Here is a 27,624-nt window from a genome sequence, read left to right on the forward strand (position 1 = left end):
CTCGTGTCCTTCTTTCTGCGGATGATTGTGTTATTTTTAGAGAAATAACCGCTACTGATGACAGCTGTCTACTTCGGTCTATCCTTAACGCTGTAGCTAACTAGTGCAAGAAATGGTCAATGCAACTAAATACTAACAAATGCAAAGTCATGCGTTTTTTAAGCCAATGTTATCAGTTACATTGAAAACATTTCTTTACGCTCTGTAACATCATATACATCATAATTTGGCGTTAACATCACTGATAACCTAAGCTGGTCTCTTCACATCGAACACGTAATCAACAATGCTAATTGCATGCTAGGTTACTCATGTCGCAACTTTTTCAACGTTCCTTCTTCTTTGAAACTTCAGTCTGGAATCCTACTTATGACATTCATACTGCAACGGATAATCTCCGTAAAGACGACGTGGAGGAAGTGTCCGGTGCGTGTGCGTTATCCGCTCGGCGTTCGCTGTGATCTGTGCCCTGTGCTCCGGCCGTCCTTGTGCCTGCCTAGACTTCGGGCCACGTAACATCCTTGGTGGAGGTGCCGCGTAGACGATCTCTACGCCACGCAGCTCCGAAGCGGTCGTAAGGCCGGGCCTGCTACCATCATGGCTCCACCCGGCGAGTCACGAACCACTGCTACTACTCCCTTCCTGGTCATGGCTCCTCCCCGTGACCCCGGTACCTTTTCTGGGAACGACGGCGCCGATGTCGACAACTGGCTCAGCCTATATGAACGAACTAAAGCGGCTGTTTGGGCTTGTTGGTCAGTGAACATGGTAAAAGAATGCAGCGAACGAGTGAGCGCCTATAACCGGTGTGATCCTACCGTGATGCTAGCGAATGCTATCTTCTATCCTAGTGGCACGGCCCGTGCCTGGTCCGAAACTCACGAAGCTGAACTGACGAGCTGGGACGATTTTAAAGAAAAGCTCCGTACTTTGACAGACCCGATTACCGGAAGCTCTCTGCGAGAAAGCAGCTCGCGTCGCGCCCAGTCGTCAACAGAAAATTATGTCGCATACATTCAAAATGTATTTGCGCTTTGCCACAAAGCAGACGCCGCCATGCCCGAGTCCGACAAGGTGGGCCATGTTCTGAAAGGAATTGCGGATGATGCTTTTAATTTAATTGTTTGCAAAGACTGTACTACCGTGGACATAATCACAAAAGAATGCCGTCGTTTCGAGCAGGTTAAAAGCCGCAGAAATCCACAGCAGTTCTCTCGGCTCCCTGATACGGCCGCCACCTCTTCCTACAAGGAACAGCGATTATCATCCCGCGCGTCCTCCGATGATGTCCCCGTCGCCGACACTGTCACTCGGATTGTTCACCGTGAACTGGAAGCCCTTGCCCCTGTGATGCCCCGTCGACCTGCACCTGATAATTCTTTACCCGCCGTGTCGCTGATTCAGGCCGTCATGCGCCAGGAACTCGCTCACCTGAACCTCCCTCCGGCAGTGTGCGCCATCAGAAGCCCGGACACCTCCCAGCCACCTCTCTCTGTTTTTCACCACACCTATGATTCTCCGCCGCGTTACCGCAATCCAATGAGTGGCGCACAGCAGACGACCGCCCCATCAGCCTCCGGTACTCATGCATTGGATACATCGCCCGACATTAACGCAGTACTTGGTCTTCACCGCCCCGCAACGTCTTCCCCTCCTTCTACAGTCCCCATCGTCCCGCAACTTCTCGACCCGAGCCAACACCATCTAGACTAGCAAAGGCCTCTGCATGTCCTTCCCTCTTTTGTGGCTACGTCTGACACTACGATGGACCAGCTCTCGGCGCTTTCGAGGAGCGCCCGTCGTGCCCCCACTTTCTCCAACCGGTGTCCGTGATCTTAGTGCAACAACGCGTGCGAGGAGCAGTACCAGCCGAAGTATCGAATTTAAGAAAACATTTTGATGCTTTTATTACTGCTTTGCTGAAAAAATAAAAATGTTTTGTAAAAATTCATACTTTTTGTTGAACCGCTTATTTTGGAAGGTAATATTGTTTTTTGTACGTGGTTTTGTTATACTTTTTTCGTTTTCGTACAGAATACTCGACTGGAAAATGCGTTCGCACTGTGGTAAAAATCAGTGGTTCCTTCATTTCGTGAATGTAGTTGCACGTGTTCGCATTTCTGCGTTTCTTTTTTGTTCATGCAGTGTGTGTCACAAAACACAACGCTCTTTCAGAGTTAGCACCGGCACAGTAACGACGAGGAAGTACGTCGGTGCCGGGAGGTTTGTCCAGTGTGCAGGCTCTGATAATGCCTGCGCAATGCTGCGTACCGCGGTGCCGCGGGAACTATGATGGTGGTGAACGTGATGGAGTGTTCACCTTCCCTTCGGACCAAGCAAGAAGAGCTCAATGGATTAGAGGTATCCACCGTGCGGACTTCACTCCAGGAAAGCGGTCGGGGGTAAGGAAACATTCCTTTAACAGTCGTTATTACTCCTCCCTCAGTTGCATTGAAAACGCTGCTGGCAGCATGTTGCGAGATAATTCCGTAGTGCTGCCTCTTTTGGACCGGGTAAATCTGTAAAGCCGTAGCGAAATAGTATTGCTGACATTCAGTTCACACGACGTTTATAGAAATTTCTCTCGTACTGTCATGCACCATTCTGATTTTTAAACTTCAGGTTCTAGAGCTTGTACTGTCTGTTTTTTTCTTTTCCCAGGTCTTAGAGCGCCACTTTAAACCATCCGACATGGTAACTAGAACAAGCTACACGGATACAAAGACCGGAAAAGTAATTGCAGCGGCGCTGAAGCTCGTACGGTTACGACCTGATGCTGTTCCAAGCATACTTCCAGACCGCCCGGCATATCATTCTGCCCCAAATGGAAGCATGTCTCGAGAGGCCCCAGATGAAAAGAGGACGCACCGAGAGGCAGCTGCGTTATAAGATGCAATCAACTTGTCTTTTGAAGCACACCAGGTGGAAGAGGACAGAAACAAAATTGACAACTTTCAGGCACTGTTGGAATGCATACCATGTATAGAGAGAGAGAGAGAATGAAAAGGAAACGCAGGGAGGTTAACCAGATGTGAGTGTCCGGTTTGCTACCCTACACTGGGGATGGGGGATAGGGGTTAGAATGATGACAGAGAGGAAAACGCAAAAAAAAGGAATGTGCACACATGGAGACACACACACACAAGGCGTTCCAGTTAAAGTCTTTCACACAGGCCGGTAGATTGTAAGAAGCGCAAAAGCGCTTGCACGGCCTTCTTCTGCGACGGTAGGTCCTTTCGATGTTGTAGAATTCTTTTTTCGGATAGTGGTTGGTCGTCCAGTTGGTCAAGTTCGTGGCTAAGGCATGCCCTCTGTGGACTGTATTGTGGGCAGGAGCACAATATATGGCCAATTGATTCTTCATGGCCGCAGTGGTCACAGGTTGGGGTGTCGGTCATCCCTATGCGGAAGGCATAGGCTTTAGTAAAGGCAACACCCAACCAAAGTCGATATAAAAGCGTGGCGTCTCTACGGCGAAGCTGTGATGGCGCTCGAAGACTTAATGTTGCATCAAGTGAGTACAGTCGCGTATTTCTTAAATGTGGCTCATTCCATTGCGACTCGGTGCACTGCCGAGCAAGTAGGCGGAGCTTCCGTGCCGCGTCAGTTCTAGAAAGAGGAATTGGGACGTGGCGCTCCTCAGTATGGGCTGAGCGGGCAGCGTGACCCGCCCGTTCATTGCCGATAATCCCGCAGTGACTTGGAAGCCACTGTAACGTTATTTCATGGCCGGCATCACTTATATGGTGTAATGTCTCTGTAATATGGAAGATTAGTTGTTCGTGCGGTCCGCGTCGTAGAGGTGACAGTAGAGACTGCAGTGCCGCCTTCGAATCGCAGAATATTGTCCATTTGTGTGGCGGTTCATCACCAATGTGATGAAGGGCAGTTAAGAGCGCTGCGAGCTCTGCTGCTGTGGATGTTGTCGCGTGGGTCGTCTTAAATTTGATTGTTGTAGCTTTCGCTGGAATGACGATTGCCGCCGCGGAGCTGCTTGGAAGGACAGATCTATCAGTGTAAATATGCGTTGAGTCACGGTAGTTCTCGTACAAATGTAGTAGCGTGAGCTGTCTAAGGGCTGGTGATGACAGATCAGCTTTTTTTCGAGATACCACGTATTGCGAGGTTGATTTTTGGCTGAGCGAGGCACCATGGAGGGATCGAAGGTCTCGCAGCCGGAGTGAAACAGGCTGGCAATGATTAATCATATGAAGTTATCGTTTGGCTGAAAGATGTGTGTGGCCTGTCCGCTGGTAGAGAGGCTAAATGGTGACGAGGATTCCTGGCTAGATGCCTTATATGGGTCCTGAGTACTTCAATTTCAATGTGGGTCTTGACAAGGTGGTCTCTAGCGATTGCTATCGTAGCCAATGCTGAAGCACTCTGAGGCAGGCCTAGACAGATCCGGAGCACTTGACCCTGAAGACTTTGTATTATGGGTAGATTCGTTTTGCCTGTGTTGTTTATTGCTGGCAAGCTGGATCGCAGAAATCCTAGAAAAAGCACCCTGTACAGATGTAACATGGCACTAGGCGAGATTCCCCAGGTCTTGCCAGCGAAAAACTTGAACAGGTGGCAGATGCCTGTCAACCGTTTTTTCACGTATGATATGTGTGGGCTCCATGACAAGTCCCTGTCGTTAATGACACCTGGAAACTTGTACGATCGGACCCGTCGTATTATTTGGCCATTTATCATTACACTGTAGTTTGCCATGGGTTTGCGCATTTCTCGGAGGAAATTTCCAGGCCTCGATTACGGAGTTAGATAACAGTTCGTGTGGCGGCTCTCTGAATTCTCGCTCGCAACTGTAGGCGTGTTACTGCAGATGTCCATATGCAGATGTCATCCGCGTACATTGACAGCCTGAGTGTGGTTGGCACGTGCTCAAGGAGAGCAATTAGTGTTAGATTAAATAACACGGGGCTAAGTACACCGCCCTGGGGGACGCCGCGGTAGCTATAGTGAAGAGAAGTATGGCCTTCCTCGGTGCTTACAAAGGAGGATCGCATGGATAGATAGCTCCGTATCCATTGAAACATCCGACCACCCACTTCTACCTCTGCGAGAGCACAGAGGATGGCTTCAAGCGTAACGTTGTCATGCGCCCCTGTAACGTCGAGGAATAAGGATGCGCCGAGACGCTTACGGCATTTCTCATGTTGAATGTAGGTCACCAGGTCGACGACGTTATCGATCGATGATCGACCGCGTCGGAAGCCCGCCATGGCATCTGGGTAGGTGTTGTGGTACTCCAAGTACCACTCCAGGCGTCCTAGGACCATCCTCTCCATTACTTTGCCCACACAGCTCGCCAAAGCGATCGGGCGATATGATGAGAGCTCCAACGGTGACTTGCCAGGCTTCAGCAGTGGAACAAGGCGACTTGTCTTCCAGGTTGTTGGTAGCGTGCCATTTCTCCAAGATTCATTGTACACCTCAAGAAGAACTCCTCTCGCTCGCTCCCCCAGGTGACACAGAGCTCGGTAGGAAATTTCGTCAGGTCCTGGCGCTGATGTGCGGCTACACAGAGCTAATGCTGCCTTAAGTTCGTGGATCGAGAATGGTAGATCCAACCGGAAATCACGTGGTGGCGGGTAGCTGCTCGAAGGCAATGGAATGTTGGTAGCTGTGAGTTGGCCGGATATTCTGGCGCAGAAATCCTCTGCCACGTCAATCCCCGATCTCTTTTGAGAGAGGGCAAGCGCCTTGAATGGGAATCGCTGTACGGGAAGTGTCCGCAGCCCGCGCACCGTTCTCCACAGTTGCGATAAAGGCTTGCGTGGATCTAGTGACTCACAGAAGGCAGCCCAACGTTGCGATTCGAGCTTGTCTAACCGGCGCTGTGCCTTCTTTTGCGTGCGCCTGGCGGTCCATAGATCGTCCATTATTTTCGTACGTCGGTACCTTCGTTCAGCACGTCGTCGGGTTGCTCGTAGTCGTTCTAGTTCCACATCAAAATCATTAAGTTTCGAGGAGCATGTTAGAGTACACATAGTGTCTTGCACCACGCTCTTAATTGCCTCTTCCAAGTCGAAAGATGAATTGGCGTCGCAGTGTTCTTCCATAATAGACTGAAATTTAGGCCAGTCCACTCTTTGGATCGTATCCTGTGTTTTGGAAGCGGTCAATCCTCTGATCTTGAAGTACGTGGGGATATGGTCGCTTCCGTGCGTCTCTTCGTGAGACGAAAGCCAAGTCAAGACAGCTGCTGTACGTGGAGCCACGTAAGAACGTAGGACTTCCATCATTCAGCAGCAAAAGTTCATTACTGGAGGCGAAAGATACCAGAGCTCTGCCTCTTGCGTTGATGATCCGATTTCCCCAGAGTGTATGATGGGCGTTGAAATCTTCAATGATGACCCAGGGATTGGAAGTTGAGGAAAGGATGTCCCGTAGTCTTTTGTAATCAAATCGACTTGACGGAGATAGGTGGGCGCCTACAAAAGTAAAGGCCAGATTCTTTTTCCTTACGTTTAGGCATATATATTGATTACTGTCATTAGGTGGTACAGGCTAATGAGTGTAGGTGAGGTCACGGCGAATTCAATTCAATTCAATTCAATTCCATTTATTTTCCAGAAAATTCTGGCGGCTGCCTGGACTAAAAGCTGTAGGTATACAGCTTGACGAGGCCCAGGCAGCCGTTACAAGGCATAGAAGCAGACTTTGTTGAGAACATTTACATACACACACAAAAAAACGAACACATAGTCAGGTTACAGTTTTCACAAAAAAAAGGACAGCCAGAAAGCACAAAATCATCAATAAATTACAGTACGGAAAATACAGAAAAAATATTTACATAAGATACAAGGGAGCAGCTGTACTTGGGCGCGAATTATACGTCAGGAATTATTTTTGAAGAAATAATTCACGCAATGCTTTCTTAGTAGGGTTATTTATGTCTTTATATCTATTTAAAATTACTGGAAGATTGTGCTGTAGTGCTTGGAACTTATAGTCAGTGCGAAAATGGGGAACTAACCAAGTGTCTGTGTTGCGAGTATTAACTGTGTGATCGTTCTGTTTCAGTAGCGCAGTGCCTTCTATCATAGACCTAAAGGATGACGACAGATGAAATGAAAGCAATATTCGGAATTCATACATACTTTGAATTTTTAACACACTGAACGTTTCAAAAGCTTGCCGTGTGTGGCTTAGGTAATCAAGATTGGCAATGTGACGTATAGCTTTCTTTTGCAGATGGTAAATTTTTTCTAGGTTGGTCTTAGTTGTTGTCAACCAGACTAATGAGCAATAGCTTATTTGCGAGACAAATAATGCATTATATATTTGTAGCTTTATTTTACCAGGAAAGAACGCGCGGCAACGAGCAATTGCACCTGTTACCAACGAGAGGTTTTTTATTATCTTCTCAACATGCGAATCCCATGTAAGGTGTGAAGAAAATGTTACACCTAGTATGGTGTGTTCGTGAACAATTTCAATTCCTCACCACCACAAATGATCTTTTTTTCTAGACGAAAGATTTTGTTTCTTGCACAAAATAACATAACTTTCGTTTTTGCAGGATTAATTTTGAGTACATTAATATCAGACCATTCACGAAGCCGATTAAGAAGTTGATTACACTTGGTGACTAGTTCATTCACACCAGGACCAGAGAACAAAATCGTGCAGTCATCAGCGTAAATTATGAATTTTAAACCTTGGTCAATGTTCACAATACTGTTTAAATAGACATTAAATAGCAGAGTGCCTAGTACACTTCCCTGAGGTACGCCTCTGATTATAGGTAGTAGAGATGATCGGTGGTTTCGAATATATACACACTGTTGCCTGTCAGCTAAGTAAGATTTTATTAAAGATAAAGGGTTGCCACGAATCCCATAGACTGAGAGCTCATGAGTTAGGATACCATGATCAAGGGAATCAAAAGCCTTACTAAAGTCTATAAAGAGGCCAAGGGTTATTAGTTTCATTTGTATATTTTGCAGCACGTGTTCCTTTAACCCCAATAAAGCTAGCTTAGTTGAACGTCCTTTTCTGAAGCCGAATTGTGCATCAGAAATGAGATGATTCTTCTCAAAGAATTGGTTAAAACGATAGTGCAATATCTTTTCGAAACCTTTAGCAAACGTAGGTATTATTGATATTGGACGATAATTTTTTGGTAAGTTTTTATCGCCTCCTTTATATATAACTGACACTCTAGACTTCTTCATTGCAGCGGGAAATTCTCCCGATTCAATAGATAGGTTGAAAATATATGTAAGTGGAGCAGTTATGTACTCTAAAATATACTTAATGGGTTTAATTTGGATATTATCAATATCAAGCGCTTTACTATTGCTCAGGGACTTAAACGTTCTGTATACTTCTGCCTGATCTGTTGGCTGAAGAAATATACTTTCAGCCAGCGAGTGTCCTATATCTTCGCTAGTTATGTAACTGCTAGCGTGTGCTGAAGATCCGATGAAATGTTTATTGAAAAAGTCGGCAAGAGCACGACCGGTAACTGGGTGGTTTCTATAAATCATTTGATCAGGGAGTGCATCTTTTTTATCTCTTCCTAGTGCACTATTTATTACTCTCCACGCTGCAGCTGGTTGGTGTCTATAGATGTTTACAAAAAGTTTTTCATAGTAAGCAACCTTTGCTCGTCGGAGTTCAGCATTTAATTTATTTCTGGCAGTTTTGAATTTTTTTAGCGCATCAGGACTTCGCATTTTCAGAAATGTATGAAAAAGAGCATTTTTCTGCTTTATAGCTTTTAAATGATTATGGGTCACCCAAGGTTTTCTTATCTTTTTTGATACCTTAAAGGTTTTTATTGGGAAGTGTTTGGAATAGATTTGAGAAAAAATTTCAAGAAATCTTAAATACGCCTCACTGGCATTCGCTTTGCTATACACCGAGGACCAGTTTTGTTGGCTAATGTCATGCTGAAACGCCCTCAGGGAATCCTCAGTCATATGCTGGACAGTTATCTCCTCAGAGGTACTTTTCACTTTCATTACAGGGTCACAAAGCATAAAAATTGGGCAGTGATCACTGATGTCAGATGTTACTGTGCCAGCACTGTGAATCGAGGTTTCAGAGTTGACAATGAACAAATCCAGTGCAGATGAAGTGGATAAAGTGACACGGGTTGGTGTATTAATCACGCTTATGAAACCCAGAGAATGAATACGAGTTGTAAAGTCAACAACATCTGGAGTATTAAGCAAAGTATTTATATTGAAGTCTCCTCCACAAGTTAACTGAAAGTTATTGCTTCGAACATACTCCAGGAGCCGATCAAAGAATTCAAAAAACAATACCAAGTTTCCTTCTGGTGGACGATAAATAGCAGTTATAATTTCAAAGTTATTTTTTACAGTGAGAAACTCATATTCATTCGTAACCTTGCAAAATTCAGGAAGAAGTTCGCACTTTGTACACAACTGTACATAAATCGCAACACCACCACCACGTCGAATGTCACGATTCATGAAAAAATTATTATACCCGTCAAGATGAAGCATATCGCAGCCTTCATAGTACCAGGTTTCAGTCATCATGATTATGCTGAATTTAAAAGAAAACTGACTTAATAAACAAATAATGTCATCGTGCTTTCCATGAGCAGAACGAGCATTAAAGTGTAACACTGTTTTTGGAGAACGTTGCTGTGGTCGAATGCGTTCTGGTAGGACGAAGCTGTGATACTCAATTTTGATTTGATTAAAGTGTGTCTAGGCAATAACAACAAAATCACGGATTTGACTCAATCTTTTCAAGGTCAGCCTCACAAGTTATTTGTATAGCATCCGACGTGTCGGACTGCTTAGCAAAGATTTTTTCATTGAAAGTCCACACTGACTTCCAGTTGTGAGCATACTTCCTCTTTACAACCATACCCAGGAGTCTTTTCAGGGCCGGACAAAGGTGCTCATTAATGTATATTGGTGCCGTGTTTTTAATCCCAATGTCCTCATTTCTTAGACGGGCCTTTTTCTCTTTCCTCAGTGCGCTATCACGTTTTGCTCGAGACTTGAACTGAACCACAAGAATACTCTTGTCAGGATTTTTAGTAGGAACTCTGTGGCAACATTCAATGTCATTTTCAATGATTGGCTCATCAATCTTCTCTCCAATTTTAGTGACAATCTGCAACACATTCTCATCATCATGTTTCTCAACACCATGAATTTCTATGTTCGTGTTTCTAGAGTATTGCTCCATGAGGACCATGCGTTTCACAAGTTCATCTTGATTTTTCGCTAGTGATGTGCACCTCGCGTGAAGCTCCCGATTCTGTTCTTCAAGCTTAACCTTTTTCAAAATTTCAGCCTCAAGTTTCTTCTTTAGCTCATCTAAAGAGTCATGGGCAAAGTCAAGGCTTTTTGTCATGTTTCGTTGTTCAGTCTTTAGATCTCTGATTTCATTTCGAAGCTCTCTTTCGATACGCTCCCGTGAAGCTTTCACTTCCCGTTTGTACTCTTCCTTCATCTTGGCTAGTTCAGCCTTCAGTTCCTCTTTAAGTTTGGCTATGTCGTTCGCCATGTGGTTGAAGACAAGTCAATGCAAACACGCGCAAACACAAAATGAACGGGAACAAAGCGCACCAACTGGCAGCAGCGACGATGTCAGAAAAGAAGCACAGGCAAATTAAAATTGATACAGTTTTTACACTAACCTGCAGCAAAACGAAGAGACACAGTAAGTTGGTGCTCGCCGTTTATCGTCGCCGCTGCCAAGTAAGGCCGAAGGCGATGGGTCGCTGTCTTTATAGCTTGCGTCCGGTGACGTCAGGAGTCAGGTGAAACCGCCGCCGATAGCCGCAACCGCTGAAGGAAACCGCCCCTTTTAGCCGGTAAGGGCAAGCCAACGCTTGCCAGGCTCGTGCAGTCCGCTCGCTGGTTTAGGGCGCAAAGTTCAGACGGTGGAAGGCAATCTGCAGCAAAACGAAGAGACACAGTAAGTTGGTGCTCGCCGTTTATCGTCGCCGCTGCCACCAAAACCAAAACCTTACTGTTTTCATAAACAGCTGACGACATAAATGATTCATATCCAGAAAGCCTGATTTTGTTCGATAAGTTCGGCTCGCAAATGACGATAATGGGAAACATATTGGCGTACACGAAGCGACGGAAATCCGAAAGGCGCGCTTTGAGTCCGCGGGCATTCTACTGAAAAATAGCTGCTTGTCGGACCTATTCCCTAAAAGACCAAGGCTGTGGAGCCATGACTTACTCAAGGATTGCAAGCACCGGACTCGGAGCGTCCAGTACTTGAAGCGCATTTCTGGCAGACGGTGTGTGCATGTTGCTTAGCAGCACGCGAATGGCATTCATTAAAGGCCTAATAAGTGCTATCACTTGCTCATCTATATTCCGCGACTCCTCGGATACAGCACCTTGCTGTACTGGGGGCGGATTCTTCTGCGGCTCTTCTGGCGGTCGTGTACGCGGAAGTGGCGGCCATTCCTTTGTGGAAAGAGATCTGGCAGTTTTCTCCCTTCCAACGTCGGTGTTCGGAGTGCTGGAAACGTCCGCTGATGATGATGCTTGACGAGGTGACTTTTCCTGAAAGCTTGATATTTTCCGCCGTGAAGACCTTCGTCGGTGACGTCGTCTTCGCCGTACTTTCACAGCGGCCTCTTTGTGGGTAGAGTTGTCTCTCACCATTTGTTTAAGAATGGTGATCTCTTTCTTGATCTGGGGACAGTCTTTGGAAGAGGCGCAGTGATCACCTTGACAGTTAGGACACTTCAACGTGGTTGCGCTGCAGTTGTCTTCTGAGTGGGGTTCGGCACATAGTGGGCACACGGCCGAATTTCTGCAAACACACTTCACATGTCCAATCTTCTGACAATTGAAGCATTGCATTGGTCTTGGAATAAATGGTCGAACCTCGTGGCGAAAGTGGCCGACCTTCACGTAGGGTGGAAGGCAGTCGCCTTTGAAAATAATCCTCACACAACATGAGTTGCCGAGGCGACCAACATGCACAATCACGTTGTGTTCGCTTGCTGGTTTTATGAGAATTGGTAGGTCCGCATTAGATATTTCATTGTCAATGTCATAGATGACTCCTGTTATTGTGGCACCATTCGTTGGCACGATGGATCGGACCTTGATGTTTCCCAGCTGCGTTACATGTTGTAGTATAGTCAGTGCGCTCGGGTTCATCACATCGATTGCCAGGATGTTTCGCCTAGTGTTTATCCTAACATCCTTGATCTCATTTGGCACGGTGTTTTCTAGATACACGGAGAGTGCTTGCCTGTTGAGGACGCGCAGGTTGTCGGTAGCGTTCTGTGGCACAAACAGAATGGAGTGAGGCCATCGCTGAGGACCTGTTTTCACAGTGTCCGAGCTGGACGCCGAAGATGAGTTGATAATTCTTCGTTTGGCCTTACGGTACTGGACAAGTAGAAAGCTGTCTTCCGAGGACTCGTCACCTGATGCGCAGTACAGCTCTGTATCCTCGCTACCACTCGACGTATTTCCTCGCTTCCGCGAACCGATGTCCGCGGGTGAATGGGAACCGGGAGGATCGTCGGGGTGTTGTACATCCATCACCGCGATGGAGGGGGCGGTACACCCCACAGGTGACGTAAGAAGTCCAGAAAAACACAGAGACGGGCGAGATGTGTTCCGCAAGAGAAGCACTTCGTCTTCCTCCCTTCATATACCATGTATAAAGCTCTACATATTCTGGATGGTGGTTTCCCACCATGACTTTAAACTCTTCCTCAATCTGACTGTCGATTGTCCCCAGCAATTAAAAAGTCAGTTAAAGTCACTGAGGACCTCTCTCTAAAGCTGTATTTTCATGATTTCGAGGTCACCAAGCTTGATGGCGTGGAGGTCATTCCAAAACTATGAATGGTATTCGGTGCTTGACAGGTCTGTTGGATGCCGTTGGGAACTCTGATGAGGCTCCTGCCTTCCGCAAACCTGAAGACAAGACAGGTGGCATATTGAAGCTCGTGCTATCTCTTCTTGAAGACGCAACAAATCAAGAAATATTAGACGAAGATCGGCAAGATGCTTTGACATTTCTAAAGGAACAAGTCTTTCTGCTTTTAAGCAAGTCACCCCGTTACTCTTCAGAACTGTTGGTATTTTCCTGCCTTCTAGTTACCATCTCTCCTCATGCTTACAGGTACTTGCGTAACTACGGAGGTCTCACATTGCCGCAGAAGTTAACGATCTGGCGTGTATGCAATGCATATGTTATAAATCCAGCAGCTTGGCAGCAGGATGCTTCTTTCCTGTTTTATGCGAAGAATATCGCGAGTGCAATGGAGGATCATGAGAAGTCAGTGGTTCTCATGATGGATGAGATCCATCTACAGGCGCATTTTGATTATAAGGGTGGCATGATTGTTGGCACTGTCAGCAGCACTTCAAATCCACCAAAGACAGCTAATGTCTTTGTGATTCAAAGTCTCCTGTCACCACAAAAAAGTGTTGTTCACATTTTGCCAGTTGAACAAATAAATGCTCGACAGCTGAATACTGTGCTCCGCAGCATCATAAATGAGCTTGAAAAGGTTAAGCTTCGCATCATTGCAGTCATCACAGATCAATCGCAAAACAACGTGTCTCATTGGATTGTCATCAAAGGTCAGCAGCTCCTATCCTCACCCATCGGATCCCACTCGTCCTCTTTTTTTCGTTATTGACCCTGTTCACTTGTTGAAATGTATTCGGAACAATTGGATGAACCAAAAGAACCACGGAACATGCATGAATTCACTTATGAATTTGAACTGCAACCTAAAAATTATCACTGCTTCGTTCAAGACACTCCGTGATCTTCACCTAAAAGAACACCACCTTATCAAGGCTGCCCCAACACTGTCAGTAAAGGCACTCAATCCACCTAATATGGAAAGGCAAAATGTGAAGCTTGCACTGAAAGTGTTCAACCTATCAACCATAGCTGCTCTAGGAACATGCGGTCAACGCTATGCACTGCAGCATGCGGCTGGAACAGCGGAATTTTTAAAGGTGGTCGAAACTTGGTAGAGGATTGTCAACCATAGCTGCTCTAGGAACATGCGGTCAACGCTATGCACTGCAGCATGCGGCTGGAACAGCGGAATTTTTAAAGGTGGTCGAAACTTGGTAGAGGATTGTTAATGTGAAGTCGCCCAGCAAAGGACGCCGGCTTCGTGATGAGCCGCAGACTCCCATTGCTGAAAGGCTGTGTCCATAAGTTGAATTCCTTCAAACCATAATGCAGTGGCTTGACCTCTGGCAGAGTTTGAAGTTTGACAATGGAATTCTCACTCGGGAGACGCACAGTGCCTTGCGTCTCACTACAGAAGCCTTGGTCAAGATAATAAACTATTGCCTTGAAGACCTTGGATTTGACTACGTACTTCTGGGGAAGTTCCAGACAGACTGCTTGGAGGAAAGATTTGGCAAGTATAGGCAGCTTTCCGGGTCGCAGTACCATGTGTCCATCAGATAAGAGTTCGAATCCGAACGAAAGCTTCCCCTACTACAGCCTTGGCGCTTCCAGGCATGGATTCAGGGGCACCTGCTGTCAGCATTGATGAGGCGATTCTACAGAGGTTCAACAGTGAACAACATGACAAGAACTTCGAAATGAAGGCACAAAATCTGCCAGCTATAGCGTACGTGGCCGGATACTGCGCCCATGCAGCACTTAAAAAACTTGCATGCACTGCTTGCCCGGCAAATTTAGCAGAAGATGAAGACATCATAATTGAGAATGCTGAAATTATAGCAAACATGAATCGCGGAGGGCTCAAGTTCCCCCAACCTCTAGTTGTTAATGCTGCAATGACTACTGAAATCGTCCTGGACAAGCTGCGCAGTGAAAAGTATGCTGTGCATTTCTATTCTCTAGCGAACCAAAGGCAAGCCCTTTTCACACTGGCTACCAACCTAATAGGAGACGGCGACAGTTTCGACGAATGTGAAAGCGGTCATAGTCTACACTTGGTCATGCATCTCATTCTTAGCGCTGCAACAAACATTCCGCTGAAAAAGTATTGTAAAAATAGGAACGACTGTCTTGTGCAAGCAAAAGGTGCTCAAAAACGGAAGCTTAAAACTTTGAAATCTTGACTGTTCTCACCCCTTGTGTTGCACACCTCTGAAAGTTTTGTGAATGCTTGTACTCTGTAATAAACATATCCGTAAAAAAACGTGAGAGCGCAAAATGGCAACACGGACGAGTAAGGGAACAGGATTAGCGCGGCACTTTCAACAGGATTTATTCAAATAAGAGCGTTTATATAGCCTCTGCCCTTATCCATGCTCTTAATCGCAGTTGACAATGACGAATAAGGGAGCAGGATGAGCGCTGCACTTTTAACAGGAGTTATTCAAGGAAGAGCGTTTATATAGCCTCTGCTCTTATCCATGCTCTTAATCGCAGTTGACAATGTTTGCCAATTGCAAATAAGATCATGGATAGGCGCCTATCACATAAAAGATAAAGGTGATAAATGTATTAGCGACACTTCCGTCAAACTTTACAATAAGGAAAAGTATTTTCTGCGCACCTGTTGTTGACCAGGAGTTGCTTGGATATACCCCCTCTCTCAACCTCCTTGTTCTTTTGATTTTGCATATATAAGGCACTTTTCGCACAAATAAACCCAGTTGATAGTTTGCGCTGTTTCTGTTCCTTTGGCCTTTCCTGTGGTTGTCTTTTTATGCGCAACATGGTTTCTTCAAAAGCAATGTACGAACTTGCCCAACAAGAAGTTCTTCTAAATATTAGAGCTGTGACACAAGTATAGGAAGAATAGTCATTAAAAATAAACCGAGCTACCCGGTTTTGGATGGATTGAATGGAGTTGGAAAGATTATTCTCATGAGGGTCCCAAACTGAGCATGCATATTCTAGCTTGGGCCTTATAAGGGTTTTGTAAGCAAGAAATGTTACGGAAGGGGAGCAGAATTTAAGATTTCGCCTAGAAAGCCGAGAGAGCGGTTAGCCTCGTTAGATATTTTCGCTATGTGAGAGGCCCATGAGAGATTATTTGTTAAAATGAGACCTAGATATTTATAAGGTGTCACAGAGGATGTTACTGTGCTACCAAAATAATACGTGGGCACTACGTGAGAACGGCGGCGGTGAAATGTAGTTAATGACGTTTTGCTGACATTTAAAGACATTAACCAAGCTTTACACCATTTTTCTACTGCTTGCAAGTCGCGTTGAAGAATGAGCGCATCTGAACAATCGTTAATCGGTCGGTATATAACACAATCATCAGCAAACAGACGGATGTTTGGAGATATATCGTTAGGGAGGGCATTGGTGTAGATTAAGAAGAGCAGTGGGCCCAGAACGGAACCCTGAGGCGCACCAGAAACCACAGGAGACAGCGGAGAGGAATGGTGATTTGCGAAACCCAACTGATGACGGCCGATCAAAAAACTACGTAACCAGTTATAGACTAGGGGATGAAGATTTAGGCGTGAAAGTTTCAAGAAAAGTCGATTATGAGGAACCTTGTCAAAAGCTTTCTCGAAGTATAAAAACAGTTCGTCTAGGTGGGAGCTGATGTCATTGATGAAAAGTGCAAGTTGTCTATCGCAAGATAAATCCTTAAGGGATCCATGCTGACTGGAATTAAAAAGTTATTACAAATAAGAAAATTCATGATTTGGCTAAAAATGATATGCTACATCAACTTAGAACCAACGCTAGTAATGGAAATTGGCCGGTAGTCAAGACATGATGATGGTGATCTTTTTTAATGAACTGGAATGACCTTACCTGTTTTCCAATCCAGCGGCACCACTTCACACGATAGAGACTGCTGAAAAATGTACGACAGGATGACGCTGGCAAATACATTGGTGTTTTTGAGTACTTTGGCGTTAATGTCAACTCCAGCAGATGAGGTTACCTTCAGTGATTCGATTAATTTGCAAATGCCGTGAGGTTCAAAAGTGATGTCTGGCATGCCCGGATGTTGAAAGTTAGGAAAACAAGGAAGATTGTCTTCGAGTTCTTTGGTGAAAACTGAACAAAACGAAGAGTTTAGAGTGGTTGAAACTTCGGTATCAGAAATAGGAATGTCGTTTTGGTCAAGTAATCTTATGGATTTCATCAGGCATGGATTTATAACCTTCCAAAATTGACGGGGGTTAGTAGGCAACATATCAGGAAGTGAGGTAGAAAAGAAAGATCGTTTAGTTTTTGCAGCTAGAGATTGAAACATTATATCAGCGCTGCGGTACTTTGCCCATGCGCGTGAAGTGTTACTATGTTTGGCGATGCGATAGAGTCGTTTTTTTAATTTTTAAGGCGCTTTAACATGTTATTGAACCAGAGGGAAGACGGCCGTTCGGTAACGTAATTGTGGGAATATGGGCTTTGAATAAGTCCTGCATTTTTTATTTAAAAATTAGCCAGTTATCTTCAACTCAACGACTGGAGAACGTATCAAGAAAAGAGAAACTGAAGTGAGCTAACATTTCATTGAAAGAAATGTAATCACATCTATCGTAGAGGGTTATTTTCTTCTTCACTTTTTTCGGGTACGCTATACGAGATTGATAAGTAGCGTGAAATGCAGCATAATCGCTGAGCTCGAAAAAAAAAGCGCAGAAAGGTTATCAGGATGTGTGGTTAACAAAAGATCGAGCAGACTGAAAGACTGATTATTATGCCTTGTTGGGGTAGAGATAAGCTGCGACAAGCCAAACGTGAGGTGCTTGTTAAGAAATTCACTTTCGGTGTTGTTTGTCGACATTGTTAGTGCTATGTCCGTCCACGTTATTGCTGGAAAGTTGAAATCCCCGAACAAAAAGATTGGTGTGCTGGGAAAGAGATGTGCCAGAGTGCAAAGTTCCTCGTGGAAAAATGCAACAAAGCTTGGATCGGCGTCTGGGGGTCGGTAACATGCTTCTAGTATTAAAGGTGGGTGGGAGATTTGAGTGCAAACGAACAGTATTTACAACGGAGAGGAGATATAAATTTTAAAGCAGTGTAGGCTATGGCTAGTTGCTATTAACAACCCTCCGCCAAGCCTCTCATCGCGATCGCAGCGGAAGATATCAAAGTTAGGTAAAGCAATCTAAAGTTCAGATTTGGCGATGGCAGAATTTAACCAGGTTTCAGTTATAATGACAACGTTGCTATCTGTAGAGGAAAGAAGGTTAGCAACTGAGTCAAGCTTTGGCAGAATGCTTCTAATGTTAGTATATAAAGCGGAAAAAGGACATTTTGGTCTTTGCTCTTCAGACCTAACTCTGAGCTATGCAAGACGTTCAACAACTTTCTCTGTAGAGTGATCATAAACATAGGTAATGTGTTCCATGGTCAACCTGTCATGTCGAAGTTTATAATATTTACCTTTGGATTTCGGAAATTCAACAAGATTTTTGCGGGCGAGCCGAGTGTTCGGTAAGTAGTCCGATGACACTGAAATATGTGTCTTTCAGTTTTCCCGCGTTTGCAAGAATACGCTCTTTAAGTTTGAAATGTGCGAATTTAAAGATTATTGGACTTGTTTTATTGAAGGCGAAATAGCCAATCATGTGTGCACGTTCAATGTCGACAGAGTGTAAATCGGTGTCGAGCTCTCTTTTGAAGATTTCAATCACCAAATCCTCGGCTTCATTCCAAGTTTCTTCTTGGCTATGTGATATGCCATAGAAGAGGAGATTTGACCTACGGGCCCTATTTTCGAACGCATCCACTTTTAATGACAGTAGAAAAGTTTGTCTGCCTTTTCTTGAGCGACAGATTCTACGTCATCCAACTTTTCTTTCAAACGAGAACAGAGGAACAATCTTGTTAAATTTTCAGAAGCCGGTTCCGAATTTCTTCGAATTCCTTGTCATTTTCTGAAAACTTTGCATGCATTGCTTTCACTTCAATGAGTAATGATAACTGTCCTGATTTCAGTTCTTCGAGTGCAGACAGTATGTCACCAGTAATTTTAGTGGAACGAAGATTAGGCCCTGGGTTTAACTCGGCATCGCCCGACAAAACTAACAAAGATAGAACAACTTTGGCACAGTCATACGCAATGGATAAACAACAGCGTACGGCAAGCATATAACGAGAAGCGAAGCCCATCGCTGCTGCGTTGCCGAGCCCACTGAAGAGCAGTACAAGCGCGCCGCGCCTTTTATCTTCACGTGCTGATGTTTGATGTTATTTGGCGATCTGATAGCTTGCGAACCGAGAGGCCCATCCGGTGCTCAGATGGGATGCTCCGTAGTGCACACTACAGGGCAGGAGTGCACGGGCGCGGCCACACTTTCTGCTGGCGAAGGGTCCGGCGAGTTTGGAGGCGGGTCCAAGGAACTTGTACGGTGTAGATACGGTATGTCGGATCCACTCAGGGCGTTGGTGGACAAAAAGCAGGCAAGGGCAAGGGCAAGGGTGATTACCTGCGCGGCAAAGAGGCGACGAATGTGAGCGAAGCCCATCGCAGCTGCGTTGCCGAGCCTACTCCTCCTACACCTACACCTCGAACTTCCACTGTTGGATTCAGATCCAGCCGATGTATCACTGCGACTGTTCAGTACGGAATATGCTCGCCTGTCACCCCGAACCACCTCTTTCGTTCCAATGACCCCCTCTCGCTCAGTTCCCGATGGCGACTATCTCGTTACGCCCAATCTTGACCTTCCGCTGACCCGTAACGTTCTCTACCTCATACCATCGCCACCGTCCAAGCCAACGCCCTGCCCTCTCTCTGCCTTTCCTCAACTTCGGCGTCTCTTCTCAAGTGCTCCCGTCCGGCATCTGCGTGGCTACGCTGTCCCCTCTCGCTCCATGCCACGTCGCTAAGTTGGACGCCACCTCTGTTCAAGACACCGCCGCCCCGCGCCGGCAGTCTCCACTGTCGACAGACGCCTCCACGACCAGGATGGCCACCGACCTCCGTCCCGACCAAACTGCCCAGCAACGTACCCTTCTCGAAACTTTTTTGGATATTTTTGATGTGAACAACTCTGCGCTAGGTCAAACTCTCGCCGTCAGGCTCCGCATTGAAACCGGCGATGCACCTCCCATCCGCCGCCGCCCCTACCGGGTCTTTTACGCCGAGCGTCAGGTTGTCAATGCGGGACTTACTAAAATGCCCGCTAAAAACATTATCGAACCCTCACACAGTCCCTGGGCCTCACCCGTCGTACTTGCCAAGAAAAAGGATGGCTCCTGGCGTTTTTGCATTAATTATCGCCACTTGAATAAAATCACTAAAAAAAGACGCGTAACCCCTGCGACGTATCGACGACGCGCTTGACTGCCTCCATGGTGCCAAATTCTTCTCATCCATCGACCTTCGCTCCGGCTACTGGCAAATGGCTCTAGATGACCAGGACCGTAAAAAGACCGCCTTTGTGACCCCTGATGGCCTTTATCAATTTAATGTTGTAACTTTCGGATTAAGCAACGCGCCTGCCACATTCGATCGCATGATGGATGCCCTTGTGCAAGGTTTTAAGGGGTCCACTTGCCTGTGCTATCTCGATGACGTCGTTGTCTTTTCGCACACATTTTCCTGTCACCTGGCTGACCTTTCCCAGATCCTTTCTCTCTTTTGTCATGCAAGCCTGCAGCTCAACGCGTCTAAGTGCCGTTTCGCGCGCCGTTAGCTCACCATTTTGGGTCATGTCGTCGACAACATGAGGGTGCACCCTGACCCTGATAAGATCCGAGCCGTCAAAGACTTTCCCCAGTCACGTTCTTGTAATGACGTCCGAAGCTTCTTAGGGCTGTGCTCCTACTTTCGTCGATTCGCTGAAGGCTTCGCCGACATCGCACGCCCCTCGCCGACCTCCTGAAAAAAGACGCCACCTTCATCTGGAGACCCGACCAAGCACAACCATTTTCCAACCTGATGTTGAAGCTAACAACCACGCCAGTCCTGACACACTTCGATGTGACCGCTCCCACTGAAGTCCGCACTGACGCCAGTGGCTACGGCATCGGCGCTATCCTCTCTCAGAGGCAATCCGGACAGCACCGTGCCATCGCCTACGCCAGCCGCCTCCTCTCTGCATCGGAGCGCAATTACTCAATTACCGAACGTGAGTGCTTAGCCCTTGTCTGGGCTGTAGAAAAATTCCGCCGATATTTATACGGCCTCCCCATTACAGTTAACGCTCTTGAGATGGTTCAAAATAACTCTGCGTGTTTCATTCTCACTAATTACAACCGCGCTACCAACATAACTACAATGAAATCTAGTCTTTCTCTTCCTTCGCTGTCACTTCGTCGCAAAGTGTCTCGTATCACTTTGTTTAACAAATTGTACCATCACCCCATACTGCGCGGTCGCCTTATCCCACAGCCGTTTTATGTCTCCCATCGTATTGATAATCCTCATAAAATCGGTTTTGATTCTTGCAATACCAAATATTTTTCTCATTCAATTTTGCCGCGTACCTCACGCGATTGAAATCACCTTCCCGCCGATATTGCCGACCTTAATAATTACGAGATGTTCCGCAAAGCGATAGCTAACATTGTATACTCAAGTGTTATTCAAATATGTCTCTCTGCTGTAACGTTTCTATTTTTCTGCTTGTTTATTTCCACTCCCCCTCTCTAATGCCTCTGGCCCTGAGAGGTACAATAAAAAAAATAAAAGTTGCGTTGCACAATGCCAGCTGTGCTGATCTTCGAAGCGAACTCTTGACCATGCCGTACAGCACTCGACACCTTTGCAGACACCTCATGTTCAAAAGCCTGGTATGGCTACCCAGCTAGGTAATCAGTCCAGCCGAGAGATGAACGAAGATGAATCTGGCATCAGGGTTCTCGAGCACATGAGGCCCCCTGATGCGAGTGGTCCGCCACGTCTTCATAAGATGCACACCATCACCTGCACATTAATCCAGTGCACTGAAATTTTCGAACAAGGTAGACCTTGGATTTCTAAATATGTGAAATTTTACTTACGAATGTAAAATATGGTCAGTGCGAAACCATTTTGTCTGTTGTCTCGAAGGCGGAGCGACAGCTTCTACAAGCCAGGATTCTTGAGTGTAAGTACACAATCAGGAAACTGGAAAATGATGCGTTCTTCGCACGACGACGACTGGAATTCAACTGTCCCGGTGATTTCCCCCGCATTCAACTCCACGCAAATTTCCAAGCTGGCCTCCGTTCACGAAAAGCTGAGCATGCTCATGAACACAAACTAGAAAGGCTAATGCAACGCCGAAGAGACATGTCTCCGGACGCCCCAAATAGGTTTGTAAGGAACCTGTCATCTTACCAACCCAACAAGGCGGAAATGTCGATCTTGAGCCTGGGCCTAAATTTCAACATTGGTCCGGCCCTCGACACAAGAAAGATGATTTGTGCGGCGGAAAATGCTCTCACCCAGGTTGACCCGTCGTGCTGAGAGGAAGCACGTGCACGCGCTGTCGGCGTTCTGTCCAAGTTACCTTCGCATCTCGCGATTTCGTCACTGACACGTCAAGAGAAAGAAGCGGTCACGAGCCTTCGCAGTAATCCAGACATCGTGGCACTCCCGGCCGACAAGGGGAATGCAACGGTGCTGCTCGATAGAAGCAAATACAAGGAAAAAATGCTGCTTCTCTTGGAGGATGAGGGCACTTACGCCAAACTTGCTCGGAATCCCACGGCCAAAGTTCAGAAGGAACTGCAAAAACTACTGGCGGATGTCTTTCGGATGGTTCCCCCGCAGCAACGTTCCCTCTATCACTGCCTGCTATGCCACAATGGTTCACCCCCTGCGATCTACGGACTCACGAAGATTCATAAGCCTGATGTCCCGTTGCGCCCTATTGTAGACTTCACGCGTTCGCCTCTTCAGAATTTATCAAAATTTTTGCACCGCGTTATCTCCCCTCTCGTAGGTAAAAGACCTACACACATACGCAACGCCCAGGAAATAATGGTATCTTTCGACGTAAAATCCCTTTTCACAAGTGTTCCAGTGGACCTTGCCGTGAAAGTCTGCACCGCTGGCCTTGAATCCGACCCAACGCTACCTGAAAGGACCCCTATCGACGTTCCAGACCTGACTCGACTTCTCCGTTTTTGCCTGACAAACACCTATTTCACCTTTGAGAACGCCCCTACAAGCAGTCCACGGTGCTGCGATGGGAGCTTCCATCTGCGTCACGGTCGCAAATCTGACCATGGAAGAAATCGAAGGCCGCGCGCTCGCTGCATTCACGCCTGCCCCCAAAGTTTTCCTAAGATACGTGGATGACTGCTTTTGCGTGATGAAGAGGGAAGCATTGAAAAATTTTATTGTACAACTCAACAGCATAGAGCCAGCCATACAGTTCACCGTGGAAGAAGAAATCGATGGCCGTCTCCCATTTTTGGGTCTGCTTGTCACAAGAGATTCCTCTAGATTACATTTCAGCGTTTACCGGAAACTTACACATACCGGCCGTTACCTCAGTTACAGGTCAATTCACCCAGATTGCCAAAAACGTTCGGTTGTTTCATCGCTCCTCCGACGCATGAAAGTATGTTCCAGGCGGGAAGACCAAGCTGCTGAATCGAAACACATACGACGTGATTTGACGACCTGTGGTTACCCGGTGCACATCATCGACTCCATGCAGCGAAAACTTGACCGCCCTAGGATGCAGCCAGCCGAAAGCACAGAAAAGCGAACGGCTCTCCCATACGTCCCAGGCATCAGTGATGCACTTGCGCGTATCTTACGTTCATATGGTGTGCACACTGCTCATGTGCCATCTCAAAAACTGAGAAGCCAACTTGTCAATGTGAAGGACGGGCTTAAGAAAGAAAGATTCCCTGGCGTTGTTTATCAGATTCCATGTGCCGACTGCCCATCAGTATACATAGGCGAAACAGGAGATTTTGCACGCAGATTACGTGAACATAAGAATGACGTGAAGAACCGGCGCGCAGAACAAAATGCGCTTGCCGAGCATTCAGTATCTGCCAGCCACAATATCAACTGAGCAAAGGCACGTGTGGTCGCCAAAGAGAAGGACAGGAAATCATGGCTCTATCTTGAGTCGCTGATCATCCAAACAACAGCGCATACTATCAATCGAAATGACGGGAATTTGCCACCTATCTACGCGAGATGCCTGTGATCTTATATACGCCGCATAAAAAAAAAGGCACCACCGCAACCTTTTGCCTCATTGTGAACAAGGCTCCCGTGTGGGAGCCGAAACGTCATTCCATCTTAATTTTTGGTCGGTGCGACTCACTAGTATCAAGTGCGAAACCAGGCATTAATACCAAAACGAACTGTTTCCATAACAGCCACAGGTACTAGATGGCAGATTTCCAAAATTGATGGGCACAAATAATTTAATATTACAGTCTTTTATAGTCAAGTAGACGAAACCACTACAATATACATTGAAAGGAAGGCCACAAACTCAATTATTTACAACTACCTTGAGATTTTAGTATATGCATTCTTTTGCATTTTGCACCGATCAAAATGAGGCTGCCGTGACATTGGGGTGTGTAAGAGAAATCCAAAGCCACAGAACAAGACTGCGTGTCACCGACACCTATCTCTGCTGTCATCTGAGAACTAGAGACATGATTAATTTACATTACTTTGATATGCGGTTCTATTACATTGTCCTTCCTTGCTCAATAAACTGTGTATAAATGCAATAAGATATTACCAGCTGCATGCAATCTTACTCCAGGTAAACACGTTAACCCTTCATGCCTCCCACAACACACCAAGCACGTGCTCACCAGTTTGACGATTTCCAGGCGGGAAGTGCAGGAGAATGCATAAAGATATTGCACACAAATGGGTCATGGATGGATCCCACACAGACTTCTTGCGTGCTGGAACCTCAGCCGGTAGGAACAGCACACCTGTAAAAGAAAAATGTACAACACTCATATATTCTTGTTTTCCGCGCGCCCTTACAGAAATATTTTTTTTTCACCCTCCTGCGGTTATTTCCACGTAACTGCTGTGTAACTGATGCTGTAGCACTGCTATGAAAAATCCAGCTGGAGTAGCGGAATCACCTTCATGCGCTACATCAGTAATGCTTAAGCCCCGTTATAGTTTTCCAGCCTGCAAGCAAAAGGATGAGTATGACGCTACACACTGTCACCACTACAGATTTCGTTTTCCTTACCTCAATGATGCTGGAGGCGTCACGTTTTGCCTTTATCGACAGGCGTTTACGCTGTCTTAATGACACCGCTGTGATCAGATAGTGCACCAGTGTACACGGATGTCTCGTCGAAAACTCCGAAACATTCCTGGAGTTTGTTGCTCGGCCGCGCGAACACCTATCGTGTCATCCACTCATCACGCGCGCGAAGCCCATCCGTTCATCGACGTTCAATGCTGGCGACCGCATCTCAGAGCTCGACAGTTTGGCACTGCCGCTCACCGCAATGCATCCTTGCATATCCCCCACACCATACGGCTCGGCAGGTGGTTGCACAAAAGAGCTGTCTAGTCAGAGACAACTCGAAAGCGTTGTGGTGCTATCGAATGTCGCTCACCTCTCGGTGTTCTAGGGTTTAACAAACGATAAATAAATGCAACGAGCAGCAAAACTCATCAAAACCCACGGTTGGCACCGCCATTACCACGCTACATTAACCGCACGGACTGATGATTTCTCAGTGCGAGCGCAGGGTTTGCAACGGGAGATCATTTAGCGCCCCTATGCGGCTGCACATTTAAGCTCTAGGTTTTAACGCTCTGATCCCTTGCTTGTTTCACATCTGGCCTTATGACGCCGTTTCATTGCATTGTGCAAACAAAACAAGACTTTCATAACCTTAGTTTTGGCTTCAAATAAATACCAGTTAAACTGCAGCTACCTAACGTCATATAAATCACTGTTTCATTCAATCATTTTTGTAATTCGGGTACCTTTGGCCGGGCGAAATTACGGCGGCAAACTGCAGCCATTGTTAGCAATTTAACAATGGCGGAATATTGTAAAATTGATCAAACGTCAATTTGACATCACTCCATAATGCGTGCGTATCACGTGTTTTATGTAGCATTGTTCGAGCCAATCAGATTTCAGGAAGCGGCCATTCTCAGTGTGCATCTATTTTCTCTAAATTGGCCAGCGAGCGCATGTGTTCTCACACGTGCCACCTGTAGCTTTTTTTGCCCTTCACAATCACATATATTTACCAGGAGGGTACGAAAAATAGCGCTGGTTAAATATACTTTTAACGCCACGTCAAGTTGACGTCAGTGCGAAAAATGCTTCTGCAACAGGCAATGAATGACACCCATCTTGAGCTGCCTTGTCGCACTTCTGAGAGCCAATCAGGGAGGCAACATGGCGCCGACAGGCGAATGTGAATATCGAGAATCGCGCCCCTGACCCTCGTCACACTTCTCCCGCAAGGAGCGCTGGTATCCTCGGTTTTGCTTGGACGGCCGATTTTGAGCCGATGCCCAGGCATGGAAAATGTAGCACGCTGTGGCACAGCTTTCGTAAGCACAGCTTCGCTCAAAGCGGGTGTGCCGAGCTTTAGTGAACGGAGAGAGAGCAGCAGTCTGAACAGCGCCAAGCTCTGCAGTGGAGGGAGACTACGGAGCCAACAATGAGCGCGGCGCTCAACTTGAAGAATATTTTTTTCTCGACAAAACCAAAAAGACATAAATAAATTTGCTGAGATAAATCAACACAAAACAAGGTAAAAGAGCTACAGTATTCTGCAATTTTGCAGTGGCACCTGAGTAAAAAGTTTCTGTCCGAATACGCAGTACGGTGCGTTTTTCGCAAATTTAGCATTTTTTTTAATGTTATAGAGTTTAATTTTACTGCGAAATTTTTTCCACGCAGTACATGTTATGGCGAGCCCGAGCAAGTTTTAAATTGCTCATGAATGTTGCGTACAAAATAAAAAAATAGTTTCGGAGTGAATCGTTTGGCTATCAAAAACGAACTAGGAAAAAGAAATTTGTAAGAGCAATGATTTTCCGCGTGATAAAAAATACAACCAATATTCTTTGTTCAGAAAAAGACTGGGCGGCAGAAAGGAAACAAACTCTTTATCACAGCGTGAGAATATAGCGCAGAGTAGGACCGGACACAAAAGGAAACGAACAACACGAGCGCTGGGTACCGCGCCGATGTCCAGATGTCGATTGCCGAGAAGCTTCTAAGAATGGCGCTCGTGTTGTTCTTTCCTTCTTGCGTCCTGTCTACTCTGCGCTACATTCTCTTGCTATGATCATGTACCAACAAGCCCAAAAAGCCACGCTTTTCAACTCTTTATTATGAATTTTTTTTTTACGGAGACGTAGATTTACACTAGTCTGGAAAATTCAAAGGGCCTTTCACATTGAAAAAATCCGACAGCAGACCAAAGAAAGACACAGGACGAGTGCTGGCTCAAAGGTAAAGCTTTTTTTGACAAAACCTGTGGTATATAAAGGATGAAGGAAGGCATGACACGCGAATTAAAGGCAAAGTATGGAAACAAAAACGTGCGCACGGCGCTCAAAAATGGCCGTTCTACTAAGTCAAAGGGCTGTTACATGACGAGAAAATTTTTCCCCGCTAGATATTAAAGGAAATTGCTTCCGGCGTTTAAATGAAATCCTCAATTTTTCCGAACGAGATTGAAGAAGGTTGAGCGCTAACATTGGTGCGTTTGGCGTGGATAAACGCAAAGTATAATTTTGAAGAATGTGTATGCATCCCACTACACCGTAAAAATCTC

General features: G+C 46.0%; 1 protein-coding gene and 1 pseudogene across 1 annotated transcript in view; both read left to right on the top strand.

The window, feature by feature from the left end:
• The window catches only part of LOC144123113 (glycoprotein-N-acetylgalactosamine 3-beta-galactosyltransferase 1-B-like), a 380,861-nt gene that overhangs the window by 26,153 nt on the left and 327,084 nt on the right, over positions 1-27,624 (top strand). The window lies entirely within an intron of this gene.
• Positions 13,707-15,059, top strand: LOC144123108 (uncharacterized; annotated as a pseudogene).

This window comes from Amblyomma americanum, chromosome 3, assembly GCF_052857255.1.
Source record: "Amblyomma americanum isolate KBUSLIRL-KWMA chromosome 3, ASM5285725v1, whole genome shotgun sequence".
Classification (NCBI taxonomy): Eukaryota; Metazoa; Arthropoda; class Arachnida; order Ixodida; family Ixodidae; genus Amblyomma; species Amblyomma americanum.